Source organism: Periplaneta americana, chromosome 8 (assembly GCF_040183065.1).
Source record: "Periplaneta americana isolate PAMFEO1 chromosome 8, P.americana_PAMFEO1_priV1, whole genome shotgun sequence".
Taxonomy (NCBI): Eukaryota; Metazoa; Arthropoda; class Insecta; order Blattodea; family Blattidae; genus Periplaneta; species Periplaneta americana.
In genome coordinates this window covers 170,351,080-170,374,554 of record NC_091124.1, presented here as the reverse complement: position 1 = coordinate 170,374,554, position 23,475 = coordinate 170,351,080, and the positions used below count along the sequence as shown (strand labels likewise).

The 23,475-nt window shown below is 35.5% G+C and overlaps 1 long non-coding RNA gene across 1 annotated transcript in view; it reads left to right on the top strand.

Moving 5' to 3' along the window:
* The window catches only part of LOC138704348 (uncharacterized), a 165,491-nt gene that overhangs the window by 89,615 nt on the left and 52,401 nt on the right, over nt 1-23,475 (top strand). The window lies entirely within an intron of this gene.

Here is a 23,475-nt window from a genome sequence, read left to right as displayed (position 1 = left end):
CCCTCAATAACATGCCGTCCTCTTCCCTTGTAGAGATGCGCGGCCTACCAGGAATGGGACGATTCACAACTTCACCATTCTCAATAAAAAATTTAGCCAACCACTTAGCAGTTGACAATGGGACTCCAATCTCTCTGGCCACCATGGATTCAGAATAACCTACGCGAAGCAGGGCCTTGTTGACGGAGTTGTCTGAATGCCATCTTCAAGCGTAATGACGAGACAGAACGTTTTATTAACAGACAGGAGTATTGCTTGAAAGAGAGAAGGAGGTTTATTATTTATTAGAGTTTGGGCATATTCTAAGAGATATCGCGACATAAATATAGCTTTGCGGGACATATATGTCAAATTTGTCATTAAAAAAGAAAGAAGATTGTATAAATTCGAACCTTGAGCTACTATTATTAACCAGTTCAATAGACCAATGCTGTAACGACTTAGGCTACTGAGACTGTTAATATCGTTTCGGTATGATACGTGCTTTTCCTGTCCATATTCGCTTCGGGTGATTTAGTATTTATTAATTTTATTATTATTTCACTCTTCAGAGGCACTGATGTATCTAGAATTAACTCTCTATTTGATTTTATTACATATTTTAGACTCTTAAACAAAATGCAGAAACTTTTAATTTGTTTAATTATGTGTTACCTCGTGAACTACGGCTTTGACAAGACGAGCATGCGCAATTTTATGAATCTGGAACTTAAGAAATTTTCGGTGGCCCATTCTTTTTACCGTTAAGTGTACAGGTGAACTGAAATGTGCTTCATATTATTTTATATCTTTGCTCGAAACGTTTATAGTGCAGAAGCAGCTGTTACCTAAAAAAGAGCGGGAAGATTGAAGAAAGCGCGGAAAAGTTATAGATTACAGAAAGCATGGAAAGAGTATAGAAAAGTACTCGTCCAGTGTTCATGAGATATTAACATTCAAGACCAGTGAGGTGGCGAGTGTTCGCTACTGATAAATGTGTCATACACATTGTAATTTTCTATTAAAACTATTATATCATCATTTGCAACTAATTTACAGCATAATAGTGATTTTGCCGTAAGAAACATATTTTAAAAATTTCGGCCTGACAGTCAGCCTGGTAAGGATTCTACTAGCATATATAGGGTGTTTCATAATTATAGATAGAAATTCAGGGGTGATTAGAGGCCAATGAGGCAAAGCAAAACGTCCTAGTGAACACAGGGCCGAAAACCAACCGTTTCCGATATGTTAACACTAGAGACAGGATTTTCATACACTATCAAATTGTAAAATATGCATGCATTCATGCATTATCAAATGGCCAAATATGCATAATGAAGAAAAAACACTGAAAATATGCACTATCACAATTGAAACTTACATTTTATTTTCGAATGGCACAATGTACTACTAACAATCTTTTCAAATTTCTAAGATACTCTTTTCTCTTGATCCATTGTGCCACAAGATCTCTTCTCGAACTTTAATCGGGGGCATTACAGCACTTCACAGATCACCACAGTACACAAATACAGTAGCTAATTCACAAAATACTTGTACATGTGGCCTACTACAGACCTTCTGCCTATGTACCTTTCCAAATTAAAGGGATGTTAGGGGAAGCATGTTAGTGCTATTGTCGTCGAACTACGACGTATGGGAGGGAGCAGAAGAAACCCTCCATATCTGGAGGCCGTCTCCTCTATCCGCAACCTGAGGACGCGCCATGCCGTGATGATAGGGACCCATAATACATGGGGCAATTTGCCTGTTAAAGTGTATATCTAAGACTAATTATATTGAACAGCAGCGTGACATTCTTTTAAATATTAGTCCATAATCATTTACTTGTATTACAGCAAATTGTGTCAGTTTCCTTTTTTTTTTCTGGCTAAGTAGAAGAGAAGGCCTGCTAGCCTTAACTTCGCCAGAATAAATTAAATATTATTATTATTATTATTATTATTATTATTATTATTATTATTATTATTATTATTATTATTATTATTCATCTTCATCTTCACTTCATGGTTTAGGCTTAGTGCTTGTTCCGTCTTCACATTTTATTCAGTTTCACCTCTTCCTAGGACGTCCGACATCTCTTTTGCCTTTAGGTCGATACTGTTGTATCATTGCTGGAATTCTTTCATTATCCATTCGAGACAGGTGTTCTTTCCACTTTTCTTTATAATCTTCAACTTTTTCGTTTATGTTGTATGTATTTAATTCTTTACGGATATCCTCATTTCTTTTCAGATTCCTTCTTGCACATCCCTTTACTCTGCGAAGAAACCTCATCTCTGCAGCCTGTAATTTACTTTTATCTCGTTCTTTAATTATCCATGATTCGCTTCCATATGTCAACACGGGTACCGCCATAGTTTTATAGAACTTCAGTTTTGTTTCTTTTCTAGTTTTATTTTTTAATGTTGTATTTTTTGTTCCGCATATGCACTGAAATTTGCTTATTTTGTTGTCAATATCTCTATCTACATCATAAGTTATATTACAACCTAAATAATGAAAAGGAGATACTTGTTCTATGGGCTTATTATCAACTATTATTTTTGTACGAATTGGAAATTTACCACTGTGGGCCATTACTTTAGTTTTATGAGTTGATATGCTCAAATTATAGTTTTCTTTTCCTAGTAGGTGTAGTTTGTGAATGGCATATTGCAGTTTTTCTTCGCTGTCTTGTATTAATGTTATATCATCGGCAAACATTAGAAAAATGTATCTTTACTAATCTGTATAGGGTAAACATTGGTAATTTCGTGATACTTTTTCTTTGCTCTTTCCTAAACTAACCAATGGTGTTACGAGATTCAAATTTCCGACAAGGGATTGCATATGTTGTCCGGTTTCCAGAAACATACAGCTACGCTTTGTGTGACTATTGTAGCTGCTTCAGTGAGCTTTTATGTTTGGAGAGAGCAAGTTAGCGTCGATTTCTCAGTCGTATAAATTTTGTGGATGTTTGTAATTACATTACAGACTTATTACTAAAGCTAAGCATATGATATTTGGTACAAAGACTTATTATATCTTAATGAAATGTTTGGAAAGGTTTTTGGAATTTTAGATACAGCTGTAGTCGCCATATAGGCTTAGCTTTACTGATGGAAATCTTAGCTGTTTGAGGCGAAATTTTGTTGAGCATTAAGCGTTACATTTTATACTATTTTAAAAATTGTATTACAATACGAATTTTAGAAATCTGAAGATAAGATGTGATAACAAAAAGGAAAGGTGGGCGCAATGTCTTCAGTGTAGCTTCTGTTTGATTTCTTATCATGCTAAGTGCTAATGATAAGTGCTAGATGACTTACTTGCAAGAATTGTGACAGAAGATGAAACATGGCTCCACCATTTTGGATCGGAGACAGAGGCAGACAATGGAGTGGCATCATCCAAATTCACCAAAGAAATATAAATTCAAAAGTGCACCTTCGGCAGGAAAAGTTATGGCTACTGCTTTTTCGATTCAGAAGGACTCCTGCTTGTGGACATCATGCCACACGGAACCACCATTAATTCTGACACGTATGTGACAACTCTCAAGAAACTTCAAGCTCGACTGAGGCGTGTTCGACGACATCGGGAGAAGCAGGATGTTCTGCTATTGCACAGCCATAATATATCAGTCACAAGACCACAGACCAGATCAGATAATTCGGATAGACAACACTGAAACATCCGCCTTACAGTCCTGAACTGGCACCGTGCGATTACCATCTCGTTGGTAAGCTGAAGGATCCCTTCGCGGAACGAGGTTAGAAGATGACTCCCTTGTGCACGCTGCTAAAGAGTGGCTCAGACGTGTTTATCCAGAATTTTACCGTGCTGGTCTACAGGCCCTCGTTCCTAGATTACGTAAGGCAAGGAAAAGTGATATTTTGTTCCTGAAGGATGTATCTACATTCTGTGAAAATAGCAAAGCTGTAGGATAAAAATATAATTTTTAAACAAATGTTATGCATTACTTTTGGAGTTAACCTAGTAATATGTTGTTGTTTTCTAATGCCAGGGGTTTGACAGTAAAGTCATTTGACCTCTTGCACTCCAATATTTTTCAAAGATATTATCATGACCAGCCACTGAAGCACAGATTTTGAGGTGTTCCGAATCCATTTCTTGGTTTGAGTTGCACAATGGGCAGTTAGGGGACTGATATATTCCAATTCTATGCAGGTGTTTGGCCAAACAATGATGGCCTGTTGCCAATCTAAATGCAGCTACAGACGATTTTCGTGGTAAATCGGGAATTAACTGTGGATTTTGATGCAGAGAGTTCCATTTTTTCCCTTGGGATTGAGTTATCAAATTTTGTTTGTTGAAATCTAAGTATGTTGATTTAATAAATCTCTTCACAGAGTAATACGTAGATTTAGTAACCTAGTAATATAGGCTATAGTAAAGTCCGTAATAAAAATGTTCACCCTTTCAGGGCAAAGAAGATCCCTTTTCAATTTCAATTTTGCTTTGATTTCATTCTTATTGTGTGTTGCTATGTATTTCCATGTTTTCCTGCTATGAATATTAGAAGGAATTACTATGTTTGAAGTCTTGTAACAATAAATGAGAATTTCATTTGACTTTAATGAACTTTTCCACAATGCTTCTACCTATCACGAAATTACCAAGGTTATCACGAAATAACGAAACTTTTAGCTTAAGTTGTAAAAGTGGTTTTTAGCACTTGTTCAAGAACGTGTCCAATCTTTTATATCTCCAGATTTGTACAGCAAATTATCTTCTTTTAGATGAAAAAATCGAAATAAGGATATATTTACACATTTGCATTTAAATTAATTTTCATGAAATTATCACGAAATTACCAATGTTTGCCTTACCTGGATTCACCTCAATTTTCCATTCTTTAATTAAGTCATCTAAATATTATTATTATTATTATTATTATTATTATTATTATTATTATTATTATTATTATACTATGGTCATCATGGCTCAAGGTCGTCGTCGAAGAAACGTACGAAAACGGAGACAAGTTTTGCATGGAAGAAAGTTAATATCCATCTACTCGCTGAGAATCGAACTTACTCTGTACTTGTGTAGGCAAACGCTCGTGTCACTTTCACGACAGGATTGATTTAATTTCTTTGCATAAATTTAGATTGTTTCTTTGCTCATTCTTATTCATACATTCCTTTATTAACATATCCCAGTACTTGTTTATGTATTCATGGATTGACTTGTATATTTTGAACTTGTTATGATTCCGGTCGTGAATAACGAAGCCCTTTATCGGTCTGCTCTGCACATGCCCGATCTTATAAAGGGAGCTTCGATAGCAGACTTCATAAATTATTCTTCATTTCCCCATAAATTATTCTTCATTTCCCTGGCGGTGGCTTCGAGACCGTCTAGCTAGAGCCGCATGCAAAACCGCTGACGTTCCAGGCAAGACCCTAACCCTGAAACGAAGCAGAACAGTACGCCCAACCGCGTGGACCAAGATGAAAACTTAAAGGATACGCGGTAGCGAGGTTTGTGGTCACGTGAGTTACGACCAATCAGCTTCATTCAACAGCAGTTCCTGTTGCATGGAGTTGTTCCCTTTGTGTTACAATGAAAGGTTATGTTTCAGTAATTTACTGCGATGGTGTTTTGAATTAGGCGCTGATGTTAAGTATACCAATTTTCCTTCTACATTCAGTGTAATTAAGAACAAGAGTGTTTGAACTTCGACAAAGAGAAAAATACTATAATAGTACATTATGCAACGAGCCTACAATGATAGTAATTAAGACGAAAGTATGGATATTTATGAAACGAGCGCAAGCGAGTTTCATAATATTCATACGAGCGTCTTAATTACCATTATAGGCAAGTTTCATACGGCTTTTTATGCTCGACCATATTTCTAACTTGAAATTATTCAGATGTATACATTTTATTTGTATCTGACAAGATCGGAAGTGACCTTGTTCTAGGTCGTGAATTGTGAGATGTGCGCAGACGCGAAAGTATTGATTTTTTCCGAAGAACAATAATGTCATTGACCTTGATGTAATCCCGTTAAACTTGATATAACCTTGATTATTGAATTCGGCATTGAAAAGCGAGATGACAAATTGAATTTATTTGGATATTATTTAGAATTAACGCTAATTATTATAGTAACAGAACACAACCTTCTGCGACAGTATTGGATTTCCAGCCTCCGTGATTTTTCGCTAATTTTCTTTCTATTGCATATCCGAGAATAATCGATACTTGCGGTTTTTATAACTGTACAAAGCTGACTTGTAATTGGCTGAACACTTGTAAGCTGAGTTCTCATTGGCTGAACACCTGCACTTTAATGAGTAGGTGTACTTTAATGACATGCATTAAAGAACTGCTATCAGGTGTATAATTACTACATTTCGGCGTGGTCGAGCATAAAATATGTATATTCCTATGATGTTTTCGGAAATCTTAAGGCATAGTGTGTTGCCGGTTGTCAGAAGCGGATGACCACGAATTTTCACATCGGATTAGAAATAATAATAATAATAATAATAATAATAATAATAATAATAATAATAATAATCATAATAATCGCATACATCATCATTGTCATCATCATCATCATCATCGAGTCCTTTGATGCGTTCCGATTTACTAGAAATCGAGATCGTCTCTTCGCCATTACACCGGCAATTCTTATGTTATAAATGATTAGAAATACTTTTGAGTGTCCACACCTGTGGAGTAACGGTTAGCGCATCTGGCCGCGAAACCAGGTGGCTCGGGTTCGATTCCCGGTCGGGGCAAGATACCTGGTTGAGGTTTTTCCGGGGTTTTCCCTCAACCCAATATAAGCAAATGCTGGGTAACTTTCGGTACTTGACCCCGGACTCATTTCACCGGCATTATCACCCTCAAGTCATTTAGATGCTAATTAATTGGAGATGTTGATAAAGCGTCGTAAAATAACCTACATAAAAGAAATACTTTTGAGTAGTCTGTTGCTGAGGTCGTCAACTTAGAGTGCAGGCTAGGGAACTGTAATGTAATTTTCGCTCGCTTATATTCGTTCAAAGCTCCCGCGCTCGAGAGTGTTTCCTAAATCAAGTTTACGAGCAAACTATGCTCGTGTGGAAGGAGATTCGTAGGAAGCAACAGAGAGTCGTTATAATTTTTGTTCGGAAGCGCGGCATACCCTACAGTACTTTTCATTGTGACGTAATGACTTGGGTATATGTTCTGCGGAATGATGATTGATAAAATAAGAGAATAATATTTATGTTCGTTCTAACTAACTTGTCATTTAATTTACTATATTTTCTGCTCAGTTTTACTTTCTTCCCGTATTTCAATTGCTGTAGAAATGAAAATGAATTGCACATTTTCTATCTTGTACGCTAGGCCTATATCATACTTAAATAATTTCTATATTAATTTATGTCTTGGATCAAAAACAGAAAAATTGCACAAATAAATACCATATTAAATTGTATCTTTGCTTGGAAAATAAAGATTAATACAAGAATAAACAACTGTGCACAACGAAATTAAATAAAGATTTATGATCATTTTTAAGGTTTTGCTTAATTTGTATTCGTGGCTTAAAAGTTCAGCCTCCACAAACTGTCTAGTTTCTCCAGCTATGTTTAATGGGGCAACTGCCTCGAGTGTTTCGCTCTTCTCGAGCATCACATCCTCTAATTTTAGTGGCGAGCGATAAAGCCTCGTACACTCGCTGTATCTAGCAGTTTAAAAGCAAACTACTTGATAGCGTACGAGCGAAATTGGTAAGTGCAGGATTCTAGTGCAAGTACGCTTCCTTCATGAACTAACCACATTATAAGTGATACCGGTTCGATTTCTGCCAGTCGTGCTATTTGAGGGATTTGCTCTTGCCATCCTTGCCGTTGTGAATTTGACCTTTACCCTGGACTTGGAACCCTTACCGGTAGTTCGCATATGGGTCATTGTGAACCGGACATTTTACTTGCAAGTTTAGATCCTCCGTCTTAAGTGTTAGCTGGGCCACGTCGTGCAAGGTATGACACGAACGGAGAATCTTAATTATAGCATCTGCAATATTAAAATTCTTGCATGATATCTCAGCTGAAACAGGCAAGTTGATGGCTGATGAAAATAATTTTAGTTTCGTTCTTTAAATGTGCAGAAACTTGAAGCGAAGAAATGAAACATTATAAAATTCCTTCGCAGAACAAAAAGTGACATTTTTTCAGATCAAATTTGTGCAAATTTCAAGGACAAAACTAAAATTTTTTCAATAATTTTTATAATGATAATGATCATGGAGAATAAATGGGAGTATAAGAGTACAGTGCATCAGTTATTCATAGATTTTAAAAAGGCATATGACTCGGTTAAGAGAGACGTTTTATATGATATTCTTATTGAATTTTATATTCCCAAGAAACTTGTTCGATTAATTAAAATGTGTCTCAGTGAAACGTATAGCAGATTCTGTATAGGTCAGTTTCTGTCAGATGCATTTCCAATTCAGTGCGGGCTAAAGCAAGGAGATGTACTGTCACCTTTACTTTTTAACTTTGCTCTAGAGTATGCCATTAGGAAAGTCCAGGATAACAGAGAGGGTTTGGAATTGAATGGGTTACATCAGCTGCTTGTATATGCGGATGACGTGAATATGTTAGGAGAAAATCCACAAACGATTAGGGAAAACACGGGTATTTTACTGGAAGCAAGTAAAGAGATAGGTTTGGAAGTAAATTCTGAAAAGGCAAAGTGTATGATTATGTTTCGTGACGAGAATATTGTACGAAATGGAAATATAAAAATTGGAAATTTATCTTTCGAAGAGGTGGAGAAGTTCAAATATCTTGGGGCAACAGTAACAAATATAAATGATACTAGGGAGGAAATTAAACACAGAATAAATATGGGAATAGCCTGTTATTATTCCGTTGAGAAGCTTGTATCATCCAGTTTGATGTCAAAAAACCTGAAAGTTAGAATTTATAAAACAGTTATATTACCGGTTTCTCTTTATGGTTGTGAAACTTGGACTCTCACTTTGAGAGAGGAACATAGGTTAAGGGTGTTTGAGAATAAGGTTCTCAGGAAAATATTTGGGGCTAAGAGGGATGAAGTTACAGGAGAATGGAGAAAGTTACGCAATACAGAACTGCACGCATTGTATCCTTCACCTGACATAATTAGGAACATTAAATCAAGATGTTTGAGATGGGCAAGGCATGTAGAACGTATGGGCGAATCCAGAAATGCATATAGAGTGTTAGTTGGGAGACCGGAGGGAAAAAGACCTTTGGGGAGGCCGAGACGTAGATGGGAAGATAATATTAAAATGGATTTAAGGGAGGTGGGATATGATGATAGAGACTGGATTAATCTTGCTCAGGATAGGGACCGATGGCTGGCTTATGTGAGGGCGGCAATGAACGTCCGGGTTCCTTAAAAGCCAGTAAGTGAGTAAGTAAGTAAATAAGTGAATTATGATAATAAGTGATGAAAATAATTTTAGTTTCGTCCTTTAAATATGCAGAAATTTGAACCGAACAAATATAACATTGTGAAATTTCTTCGCAGAACGAAAAATGACATTTTTTCGGATCAAATTTGTTCAAATTTGAAAGACAGACAAAACTAAAATTCTTTCAACAATGTATTATAATGATATACTGCTCTCTTAAATTGACTGAGCAAATTGGGAATTAAATCAATGGCTTTCACAAAACACGCTGTGAAATATTTGACATAAAACAATTTTTATCTCGAAAATAAATAAGAAAGGAGCAAATTGTATTTAACTCTTTTTCTAATATCTCAAAGAATAACCCCTTAAAATTAATTGTATTACTTACGGTTCACGATGTGTACTGTAAATCGGTGGCTATCGCCGCACATAGACGGCAGTAGGCCAGATAGTTTATGGGTGCGCATTTTTTAAACTCTTAGAGATCCCCCACAGCGTTACCTTAGTAAAATTTACCAAGAACTGAAAATGAAGTAATGACGAGTCTAGACACATTATATTTATATCTTTATCCATGAACAAAAGGATGTATTAAATGCAGTAACTCTACAAATGAGGTCACCGGCTTAGTACTATTAGGAGTAGTTTTTCGCAAACCTATTGTGCTGCAGACTCTAAACACATAACTTTCCAAATGAGCATTAAAAAGACTCGCTATCAATTTTAACACTCTAGGGATGGCCTCGGCGGCGAGAATAGTGGGTAAATAGTCCGTATAATTCTGTTTTATAGGCGCAAGAAGCAGCGACTAGGGCACAGTATGTCCTGGGTATCGTAAAGCTTCTTCTAAAAACAACAACACATCAACAAGAACGCAGTCATTCTAGAACCATCACCAGTTCCATTACCACCTTCCTCGCACTGAATGCACGTGGTACCTTTCACATTATATTGCTCATAAATACTATTGTCTTGAACACGTTACAAAAATTCCAGACCGAACGACGGCATTGTCTGTTTGGGGATACCAAAATAGAAACGTTTTCCTATATTCAACATAGACATAAATCAGAGTATTATTCCGGACACACTCTGTTAGATTCAATATCGGTATCATCATGAAGGAGAAAGAATATACGAATTAGAACTCACAGTCTGTTCCATCAGTCTCAAAATGCTAGAAAGGTCTACTCAAATGTCGAAATCGAATTCAAGCTAGAACGTTGTTGTCCTTAATATGCTTTATCCGTTGTCCATTTGGTCCACCCGGATTAGATTCCGTTGGTTAATGACTATAGTTTTTTTATGCTCGACCATGCCGAAACGTAGTAATTATACACCTGGTAGCAGACCTTTAATGCATGTCATTAAAGTACACCTACTCATTAATGGTCAGTGTTTTCAGCCAATGACAACTCAGGTTACAACTGTTCAGCCAATGACAGGTCAGCTTTCTACCGTTATAAAACTGCAAGTATCGATTATTCTCGGATATGCAATCGAAAGAGAATTAGCGAAAAGTCACGGAGGCTGGAAATCCAATACTGTCGCAGAAGGTTATGTTCTGTCACTTATTATAATAATAGCGACAATGTTATAAAAAAAAACAGATTGAAGATCGAGAAAAAAGTTCACCTTAATTTTGAAGGGCCGCGGTATTTTGACCGTGCAAAGGTAGCATAATCATTAGTCTTTTAATTAGCGTTAATTGTAAATAATATTCAAATAAATTCAATTTGTCATCTCGTTTTTCAACGTCTAATTTAATTTCAATGTTATCTCTGTAGGTTCTTATGGCCTAGCTAGGTCAATGTGGACATCTGTTCCTCGGAAAAAATCAATACTTTCGCGTCTGCGCACATCTCACAATATACGGAACATTGCTGAAGGTCAGATACAATTAAAATTAATAATATCAAGTTAGAAATATGGTCGAGCATAAAAAGTCGTATGAAACTCGCCTATATTAGTAATTAAGAAGCTCGTATGAAAATTATGAAACACGCTTGCGCTCGTTTCATAAATATCCATACTCACTTCTTAATTACCTTCATTATAGGCTCGTTGCATAATGTACTATTATAGTTAATTATATGGGAGTGAAACATTGGTACCGACAGAATCAAGAATACAAAGCAGAGCATGACATTTTAAAGAATAATGGCATTAAAAAAAGTTTCACACACCTGCATCATCTGAAAAATGAAGATATACAATTGAAACAGGGAGATCAAAAACCCACTAAATCCATCTTTTGACAAAATTGAGTTATGGGCTAGCTGATGCTTCTTAGTTTGTCCCGCATGCGTGGAAGGCAAGAATACACTAATATCGACATTAATCTGCATTCTGGGGGCTGTTTTAAAACTCGTGGAAGTCAGAACTCCACTTACTCCATGGAATAAGAGAGTTTTTGCATTCCAAGCTTAATTTCCCTGTAGGTGGCAGCACTATCGCTAAACCTGCTGAGTAAAGTGATACGATAAGGTATTCAGATTGTCACAAAAATCTATTAAATCCATGTAGGTAAGACTATTAAAGGCACAATATCGAGTCGATTAACTTCCAGAAACACAATACAGATGCATCATTCCCCGCTCAACTAAAGTACAATTCAGCATTGCCATTGAAAGAAGAAAGCAAAAGGACTTGCAAAATGTAATGCAGTTTATTTCTGAGGAAAGTAGGATGAATTACCAAACCATGTTTGCGGACAGTAATAATCTAGAATCTAGATGCATAGGAAGAATATGAGAGTGATAGAAAAAAACAGAATCTGTAACATGAATGAGACTGTCTTAACATTTTAATATTGTTTATGGTTTTATTTGTGTATTTTGATGTGCTTTATGGTAATTTGTGATTTTCTGTCTCATATATTTGAAATTTAAAAACATGTAGCAATGTTAATCTTAATAACAAACATCCATTTAATCGTATATTCCAATATTTCATAAAGGAAGCATGATATATATTTTTTTTCTTCACATGGCTCATATTTATTCACTTTTCTTAATTCATACACTGTGGAAGTCAAAAAACCTCTAACTCCAGCAGTGTTTATTTCAAATTGTAGCGTAAGATAATGTAAAAATTTAGGTTTTGAAGTATTTAATTGATAAAGAATGTAATTTAACACAATATTAATAGATAAATGTATAATATTTAAAGTTAGTAAGAGAAATAATAAGTTTTTTCTCTCTCCTGTAAAATTTGGTTTATTGGAGTTAGGGAGTTTTTGATTTCCCTGTCTCGATTAGAATTACGAATATACTCAAACAGAAAATTCAAGACTGGTTAAAACACGTAAATAGAATGGATTCCACAAAATCGTCCCTGATAGCTTTAAAATGTAGACCATCAGGGACATGAGACGGAAGATCAAAAAAGAGATGGAAGAATCTGCTGTGAAATCGGAACAGGAAATTGTCTAAACCCTGAAGTGTGTGTAGATGATAATGATAATGACAATTATACTCAATGATAATGCTGAGGATGAGAATGATAACATTGTAAGCCTATACGAGTTGGAGCAAGGAAATGTAACTAAAAATTAGATTTTTAGAAGTAGAGTTTCACGGAAAGCAGAGTAACGAGACGTAGCGGCCTGTAAGGAGCATCAAAATGACTCAATTTCAGAATGAATGCCATATTTAATTAGAATGTAAAATGAACAGACAAGACAGTTAATTTGAAATTAATCAAATAGAGAGCTTCTATAGGCATCCAACAAGAAAAACTCGGTGCGCAGAAACCAGCGGGTGTAACTGTCACGCGCAGATGACGTATGCTCCCGTTCCCAGCATGCTCTCACGCCTACTGCAAGGCAGTAAGAGGGGTATAGCATGCGCTCCGCGAGGAGCCCGAGCTGAGTTTTGCTTGTAGGATACCTATAGTATAGTAGATATTCTTTTCACAATGAGCATATATGATTAAGTTGTAATTGATTCATTCATAGTGTTCTGCCCAAGAGTAGGTCTTTCACTGCAAACCTAGCATTCTCCAGTCTTTTCTATTTTCTGTCTTCCTCTTAGTCTCCGCATATGAACCATCTTAATGTCGTCTATCATCTGACATCTTCTTCTGCTACGAACTCTTCTCCCGTTCACCATTCCTTCCAGTGCATTCTTCAGAAGACAGTTTCTTCTCAACCAGTGACCCAGCCATTTCCTCTTCCTCTTCCTGATCGGTTTCAGCATCATTCTTCCTTCACCCACTCTTTCCAACACAGCTTCGTACACCGACATATCTGACAGTTTTTGCAATTGCAGACTCAAAGCAATATTCAATGGGATCTTGAATCGACCTGGATCTGTATCGACAGACTCAGAGTTGAAAGCATGCATAATACATTCTGTGAAGCAAGGAGCGCTGAATTTGAAAGTAGGTAAAATTATTGAAGCTGTTCTAGTTTTCAGGTGACAAATGTATTCTATCAACAGGAAAGGCTATCTGTGACATACTTCACATAACTTTTGGACGTGTTTCTGAATATAAAAACTCTTGACAGTTTTTGCCTTACGGCTTTCACTTTAACCCAACACTCACATTTGCTTTTATATCCTACCTAACTAATGACCTTGATTTTTTTTACCTTGATTTCAACGTTCCCGTAGATTCTTTCTGAATGTCAGACGTCTAGAATCTCTTCTCTGCTATGTCGATATTGGTGGCCTATTTTTGAGATCTATTATTATTTGTTGCACGCGCTGAGATCTTGTTACTTCAATCCAGGACAGATGTTGGTATTGCGTACCTTAACATCACTATACATAATATGAATTAATAATAAAATTGGCAATACAACTACTTCATGTATTTTAACTATAATAAGGCCTAAGATTTTATTTTATTTTATTTTATTTTTTTTTTTTACATTTTTGCTAGATTATGAAATTTTGTTTGAATTATTGATAAAGTCTGGAAAAATAATCACATGTTACAGCCTGATCTATACAGAAAAATGCGCGACAACATAGTGTTTAAATATTATCAACAGTAATCTCACTAGACGTTTTGATTTATCTAGAGAAAAACAAAACTCGAGTGGGATTTAATTGACTATTACACTATTAGAAGAAAGTATATAAAGATTAGAAGTAACGAAGTACTCCAGTACAATAAAATATTAATTGACTTACGAAAATACAACTGTCTTCAAATGTATTATTGTACCATCTCAACATTACAAATATTACGCTAGATGCATGCTAGATGGCAGTAGTGAGTACTAGCAATGCCTTCTCGTCGAGAAGTTCTCGATCTATACACGATGGCAATGTTACTAGTCAAGAAGGCTTTGTTGATTCAGTTTAATTTTTATTAAAACAGTTGCATTCCACTTCAATTATCCGAATCCCAGTAATCAACGTTACTTGACAGATGATTTTCAATAAATCTTAATATTAAACAATCTCTGATACGTGACTATCCATAATGTCCTATAGCAGAAGCTGTGACATAACCTAACTAATATACACAAGTGTTACAAAAGTTTTTATTAACGACGATGACATAAAAAATATACATGAATAATTTTAAAAGGAATAATTATTGAATGTACAATTTTCAATTTTGAATGTGGTTGGTGGTTGGTGGTTCAATTGATGTTATATTGGACGTGTGCGTAATAGAAGTGGAACTTGTTGATTTATGCCTACATGGTGTATTCAAGTTATTCAGGATTTCCGAATGGTGCTCTTCATTTATTTGTAAATAGGATTTCAGAAGATGCATAGGTATGATCAGTGATTTTTATTAATTCTTGTTCTTGAATGCCAATGCGAGTCATATATATATATTTTGACGTCCAGACTAGCGCAGTTTCAAATGTTGGAAAACAAAGAAACAAATGCTAGGGACGCGATAAAATTAAACAAATGCTAGGGACGCGATAAAATTGTGCGATAAGGAGCCATAATTGGTTGAAATACGTCCTTTCGTACCGTTTTATTGGTCAAAAGTAGTATGACGTAGTAAGAGTGTAATAGTCAATAATAAATCAACTTCCGAAGTTAGTAAAGAATAAAAATGTTTTTTTAATTAGTTTTCATTTTCAGTCAATCACTTATCATGTTAAGATGGCAGAAATGGATTCTGTTACATCAAGATACAATGTTAATATACATCACGAATATTTTCGACTTACTTTCAAGTCATCTTCAGGTGATAGTTTACTAACAAACAAACATTTGAACACGGTGAAAAATATTTAAACAGATCTATAAAACACAAATAAATAGTCTAACCATGCATACTTTTCTTAAAGTGGTTAAATGGCGTACATGGTATTAAATTAACATTCAGATAGGAAGCCTTCCAGTGGATATAATTGTAATTTATACAATATATTAAAAAGGCAGGCAGTGTGCCTGAGTTGTAAAATTAAAATCGTTTAAAATTATTATTATGTGAAACTGAAGGCTAGGCTTGTTCTTTATAAAGTTCAATATATTGGAAGACTGTAGCGAAGTGGATGTAAAAGAAAATCTCGGTCTATTCGCCGTGGTGAGAGGCATAATATCTGAAAAAATTAATCGAAAGGATGCCTTAAAATTTTGAAGAGAATTTAAGTGATTAAGGCCTGAAAGGGCTTTAAAAGTTAATACTCACGAAAGGTATACAGTGGAGGTTTTCAGATGATGTGGCCTTTTCATCTTTGCGTTACATGGTAGACAAACTTATCTGAACTCAATATGACTTTTAAAAATATTTTTTAGTCAACTTCCTAAGAAAAGCCTGAACCTCACAAGTGATACCAAGTGGTTTCCACTTATGAGGCAAATAGGCCAGAAGAAAATGGGGTAGGGTGGTGAGTTCATTTCCCCCTCCATTGCATACATCGCCGACTAGCTATATATTACGCTAGTCAGACTTCAGATGCATACAGACAGTGTTCTTCCTCTGACACATATCGTCAAGTGAGATGTACTGCCTCATAATAGAAGTACAGTTCCCCTAAAAAAAGAATGAGAAGACTCTTGGTCGTCAGAAGTTAAAGTTCTACAGCGCGGTTCACTCGATATCGACGTAGCCAGGAACTGGTTGTGCATGCGTGGACCTATTTTCATCCTACTCCAAAGTGCACAAATCCCACCTGTGCGCCGCGTACATGATCCCTTTACCTTTCCACGTAGGTCTCACCGCGATTCCTCAACCCCGGTCCCGCGAGTTTGATGAACCCAGTGAAGAGCCCGCGGCGCATAGAGCTACCACCAACAACGAATGACCACATATCCACAGGGTTCAAGTTCGGCGGCACCCCGCAGCCGACTCTACATCGGAGTAGGCCCAAAACCAGGGAAAGAAACGGAGATGATGATGATGATGATGATGATGGTGAAAGAGGGGAAGTGTAATTATGATAGGGAAATGAATTCGAGGTCCAATGTCGAAAGTCACCCAGCAATTCTGCTTCGATTGGTTGAGGGAAAACCTTGAAAAAACCTCAACCAGGTAATTTTCCCCAACGAGGACGGTCAGGCGTGCTAACCGTTACTCCACAGCGGTGGATACTCTGCGTCATGGCGATCCCATGACTGTCATTTGTTGAGATGCCTAGTGTACGATCAAATGAATCTGCTTCCCTACTTGCAGTGGTGTGTTAAATCTGATAAATGCGGAGATTAAGCAGATAAATAGAATAATAAACAGAAAGAGCGAGAGAAAGAAAGAGAAAGAGAAGGGAAAAGGGAGAGAGAAAGAAATAAATATGAGTGGATGGGTAGAAAACTTATTTCACCTTCTGTGATGGTCTGAGAAAGCTGTTATTTTCTCTGAAGCTATTTTTCATAGATGATTTAAATGTTGGCGCAATCCTTCGGAGGTATACTAGGGGCAGAAGAAATAGGCGGGTATGGCGAACCTCTCATTCACTACCCCAACTCCTATACCCCTCAGAACCTGCTTGGTGTATGGTCCCGTCCCAAATAACTTACTCCTGCATTTACACGTTTTGCTCTATAGGAAAACTTAAAATAAAAAATAATATCGTGATTTCTAATAATTACAAATACCTGATTTACTGAATATTGTTGTTTTGTTTAGTCAACTGTCCGAACACAGGTCTGAAACTCAAGTGACAACAATAAGGCATCACTTATGAGGTAACTAAGTAACTAAGGATAATGAGGTATGGTGGCCAGTTCCCTTTCCCCCTCCATTGCATACATTACTGAATAAAAACATATTAGAGTAATCAGACTTTATACTACTAGGTTCAAAAAGTTCCCGGAATTTTACTACCATTTTTCGTATTAATATATAACAAGGGATATTATACATTTGTTTTGTTGGTAACATTCATCATGTCATTTCCTTAAAGTTTGTTGATAATGGCAATTATTGGTTTTGAGTTGTAGGCAATTGTTTATCATAGTGTTTTGTTTGTTCGTCGCATTTTGTAATTATGTCCACAGAGCAAAGTACAAACATCAAGTTCTGTGTTTTGCTGGGGACATGATCAGTATGGCTGATGAAGATGGTGATTTCTTAAACAAAATGAAACTGATGCTACTTGTACGACCCAGTCCCTAAACGACAGTCATCTGAGTGGAAATCGAAAACATCTCCTCGGAAGCAAAAATTTCCTAGGGACACTTCCAAAGGCAAAGTTATTTTAAATGTTATGTTTTATTTAACGACGCTCGCAACTGCAGAGGTTATATCAGCATCGCCGGATGTGCCGGAATTTTGTCCCGCAGGAGTTCTTTCACATGCCAGTAAATCTACTGACATGAGCCTGTCGCATTTAAGCACACTTAAAGCAAAGTTATGTTGGAAGTTTTCTTCGACTCTCAGGGTCTCATGCACCATGAGTTCATTCCAGAAGGTCGTACTGTAACGAAAGAATTGTACGTAGAAACCCTCCGTCGCCTCTGGGACGCAGTGAGAAGGAAACGTCCAGAAAAGTGGGTAGAAAAAAACTGGTTCCTTATGCATGTGACAATGCACCTGCTCATCGCGCAATTATTGTAAAGAATTTTCTTGCTAGGCACAACATAACTGCTTTGGATCACCCACCACACTCTCCTGATCTCTCACCACCTGATTATTTTCTGTTTCCCCGTCTGAAAAGTCATCTGAAAGGACGGAGATTCAATGCTGAAGAGGTTATCGCAAACGCGACGAGAGCACTAAGACGGGTTTCACAAAATGGCTTCCAGGCCTGCTTCCTGGAACTCTACACGCGTTGGCAAAAGTGTGTAGTTGCGGAAAACAACTATTTTGAAGGGAATTCTGTAGAATAGTGTTTAAGGTACGTTGTATCTATGATGCTAACAAATTCCGGGAACTTTTTGAACCTAGTATGTATAATAGTATCATTTATAACATTTCGCAAGTTAGCCATTTCACAAACGTAATAATTACCTAATACGAGAAATCAAAATATTTAGCATTACACACGTGTGTGTAAGTATTTTATTTTTAGTTGTTTTCAGAATGTTGTATTGAAATAATAAATGCGAAATAATGTTTATACAGTTATCAACTTTGCGAATCACGAGAAAATTAAAAAAAAAATAGGTACAAAAAATTAATATATTTTTACTGTTTTTGAAAACTGTACACGTTATTATAACATGAACAAGTTTCGTAATAAAAAAAATACTTATGTATTAGAAGCACGCTTAAAAATGGCTTAGCGTAACAAAATAACACAATAACTATGACCAAAAAATCGTTCTGCACAAATTCTCTGAACCGATCATAGAGAAACACCACACATCTTGGCTATGGCTGTCTGCGTTGATGTTACGACACTTTTATGGAGAGAGGATGGTATTTTTTAAAATTTATTTCCTATTTGGTGTAAAATATTAATTTTTTGTATGTTGAGAGCTCATAGCTGTAGAAACTCAAAAAAATATAAATATTTCGAAAAAAAAATTATTTGGGGCCCAGATTTGAAAAAAAATCCCAATGCAGGATTTTACTAAAACCGATATATCTAAACTTCTTTTATAGATAGATTCAAACAGTTTTTGTAATGAACTTGCAAAAGCATGCTCTAAAAACAGTCTGTAACAGAATTTCATATTTGTCCCTACGTTTATAAAATAAATAATTAAAATTTAGTAACACATTTTTATTTCCTTTTTTTGCAAACAAACGGATGTATTTTTAAAATGAAATCAATTAACAAAATTCTGTTACATAGAAAAGTTTCCTAATAGTGTAAAGAATGTGTGTTCTAAATTTCATGCATGTATATTTAATAGTTCAGAAAATATATCCATTTTTGTCTGGCAATGTAGCAAAAAAATGAAGTTAATGAAAACAACGATAAAAAGGTGGTGTGTGATTTAAAAATCCAGAGCGCAGGAAGTTTCAAAATGGCGTCTGAACATCCGATAAGGGCGCAAATACCCACAAAATGTTATTAGTATTAGTATTAGTATTTATTTATTTAACCTGGTAGAGATAAGGCCGTCAGGCCTTCTCTGCCCCTCTAGCAGGGGATTACAACTATAACATGAACAATATGATTACAATTAATATTAAATTTACAATTACAATTACAATAAAAATTAAAGTACGACAATAATACCTGATTAATGAAAGCTAGACATTTTACCATAGAAGTTAAGAACAAACAATATTTTTGTATTTACTAAATTACAAATTAAACCTACAATAACAAAATTCTATGTTATGCAATGCATTCCACACATATCAAAGAGTATTTTAAAGAACATTTTTTTTTTTGAAAATTTAATTTACCGGAAACAGCAATAAAAGGGGATGAGTGATTTAAAAATCCATAGCACAGGAAGTTTAAAAATGGCGTCTCAACATCCGATAAGGGCACAAATACTCACAAAATGTTATGCAATGCTTTCCACACATATCAAAGAGTATTTTAAAGAACAAATTTTTTTTTTGAAAATTTAATTTACCGGAAACAGCAATAAAAAGGGGATGAGTGATTTAAAAATCCATAGCACAGGAAGTTTAAAAATGGCGTCTCAACATCCGATAAGGGCACAAATACTCACAAAATGTTATGCAATGCTTTCCACACATATCAAAGAGTATTTTAAAGAACAAATTTTTTTTTTGAAAGTTTAATTTACCGGAAACAGCAATAAAAGGGGATGAGTGATTTAAAAATCCATAGCACAGGAAGTTTAAAAATGGCGTCTCAACATCCGATAAGGGCACAAATACTCACAAAATGTTATGCAATGCTTTCCACACATATCAAAGAGTATTTTAAAGAACAAATTTTTTTTTTTTGAAATTTTAATTTACCGGAAACAGCAATAAAAGGGGATGAGTGATTTAAAAATCCATAGCACAGGAAGTTTAAAAATGGCGTCTCAACATCCGATAAGGGCACAAATACTCACAAAATGTTATGCAATGCTTTCCACACATATCAAAGGGTATTTTAAAGAACAACAATTTTTTTGAAAATTTAATTTACCGGAAACAGCAATAAAAGGGGATGAGTGATTTAAAAATCCATAGCACAGGAAGTTTAAAAATGGCGTCTCAACATCCGATAAGGGCACAAATACTCACAAAATGTTATGCAATGCTTTCCACACATATCAAAGAGTATTTTAAAGAACAAATTTTTTTTTTTAATTTCAATTTACCGGAAACAGCAATAAAAGGGGATGAGTGATTTAAAAATCCATAGCACAGGAAGTTTAAAAATGGCGTCTCAACATCCGATAAGGGCACAAATACTCACAAAATGTTATGCAATGCTTTCCACACATATCAAAGAGTATTTTAAAGAACAAATTTTTTTTTTTTTTTTTGAAATTTTAATTTACCGGAAACAGCAATAAAAGGGGATGAGTGATTTAAAAATCCATAGCACAGGAAGTTTAAAAATGGCGTCTCAACATCCGATAAGGGCACAAATACTCACAAAATGTTATGCAATGCTTTCCACACATATCAAAGGGTATTTTAAAGAACAACAATTTTTTTGAAAATTTAATTTACCGGAAACAGCAATAAAAGGGGATGAGTGATTTAAAAATCCATAGCACAGGAAGTTTACAAATGGCGTCTCAACATCCGATAAGGGCACAAATACTCAGAAAATGTTATGCAATGCTTTCCATAAATATCACAGAGTATTTTAAAGAATTTGTTTTTAATTTACTCATTTTTCACTAAAAAATGCCATCCTCTCCCGTTAATGTCCTCACAATCTTTAAGTTCTTTCAAGAACCAGTAAACTTGATAAGTAACGTCTTTAGTGTGACTTCTGATATCAGGGCTAGACTGAGGTATGGTGGCGATTACCTGGATGATTAGTATTTGAAAACACTGTTTATTCTTCTTTCTTCTTCTTCTTCTTCTTCGGCTTTTTCCCACTTAAAGGTTCGCCGTCTTCAGTTTCCATATATATCTATCGTTCCAATCTCCTTTTTCCAAATTCCTGTCATCCATTATTGCTCTGACATGGGTTTTCCATTTGAATTTTGGCCTACCACGTTTATTTTTTCCTGGGGGTGACCATTGATATATATTTTTTGGCCATCTTTCGTTGCCCATTCTTTGTACATGTCCATACCATTTCAGAGTTTGATTTTCTATTCTCTTAACAACAGATGTGGTGACGTTCATTTCTTTCCAAAGGAGTTCATTTCTAATTTTATCCTGTCTTGTTTTTTGAAGACTTCTCCTAAGATAGTCGAATTCAACTGTTCTAATTTTGTTATTTTGTAGTTCTGTCATGGACCAAGTTTCACTTCCATATGATAAAATATTCTGTATTATACTCTTGTAGATTTTAATTTTAGTTTCTTTTGTAATATTTTTATTCCAGATTATTCCGTGCAAAGTCCTGGTAGCATTTTTTGCCAAAGAAATTTTATTTTGAATGTCTCTCTCACATGTACCTATATTTGTGATTCTTGATCCAAGATATTTAAAGGATTCACATTTTTTAATTTTTCCTATTTAAAGTATGAGGTCACCCACATCTCTTCCTAAACACATATATTCTGTTTTCTGTAGATTTATGTTTAGTCCCCATTTTCTATATTCTTCCATTAGTTTATTATAAGTGATTGAATACTGTTTATTAATAGGGCCTATGTATATTTACGATCAAGCTATAACACAGTAATATCACAGACGAGCACTTTTCAACAACCAGCATTCGAAAGCAACGACAGGAAGGTCTCTTTGTTCAAGTCATAAACCGCTAGAGAAAGTGTGGAGCGAGTAGTTTCCGCACAAGACCAAGAACCCTCCTATTTCTTCTGCCTTTACTAGAGATACGAAATTTGACAATAAGCTAAATGAAAGTTAATATTACATTCACGTATTGTTAATAGTGTATCTTACGTAAGATACAAAAGAATTAGCTTGAACTGAAGAATTCGGGACATTCATAGACAATAATTCTGTTTCTTATTCCTTGCGTTGATTCGTAGTAACGTCGTAAGATTTTGCAGTGCGTTAAATTGAAGTAGGTACGTAAATGAAGCAAGATATGAGAAGACTTGAATAAAATTGTCGTTGTTCAGATAGGGCCGAGTGTGTATCTGGCATCTTACAAAGCTGCCATTGGTTTTGATGTTCGCCATTATGACTCACAATTGCGGTGCGATAGTCACATTCAAACTGCTCGATCACCTCTTTATGGAACTTCGCCCGCGGGAAGGGAAAGCTGTACGACTGCGAGAGAAAGACAGAAGGGAAGTAGCGGTGTTTGTTGCGATTCCCTGATTCTCAAATATAACTGGATCAGCAGTTTTCGGTCCAACATCGCGCTTAAAAAATCAAATAAGAGTTGATTGGTGTTCTCGCTGATCTCGTGAATACCATCTTGTAAATAGATCCCAAGTTCACAAGTTCAATGCCTGCCTAGAGCGATGGATTTCTAAAAGGCGAAGAACATCTTGATTATATCTTTCATATAGACGGAAAGAAAATCGGGCCTTACGAGCTGAGAGTGATTCCTGTTCCTAATTGCCACGACTTAACGTAAAAGAAATGCTGATTTTGTTATTGGAATATGTATGTATGTATGTATGTATGTATGTATGTATGTATGTATGTATGTATGTATGTATGTA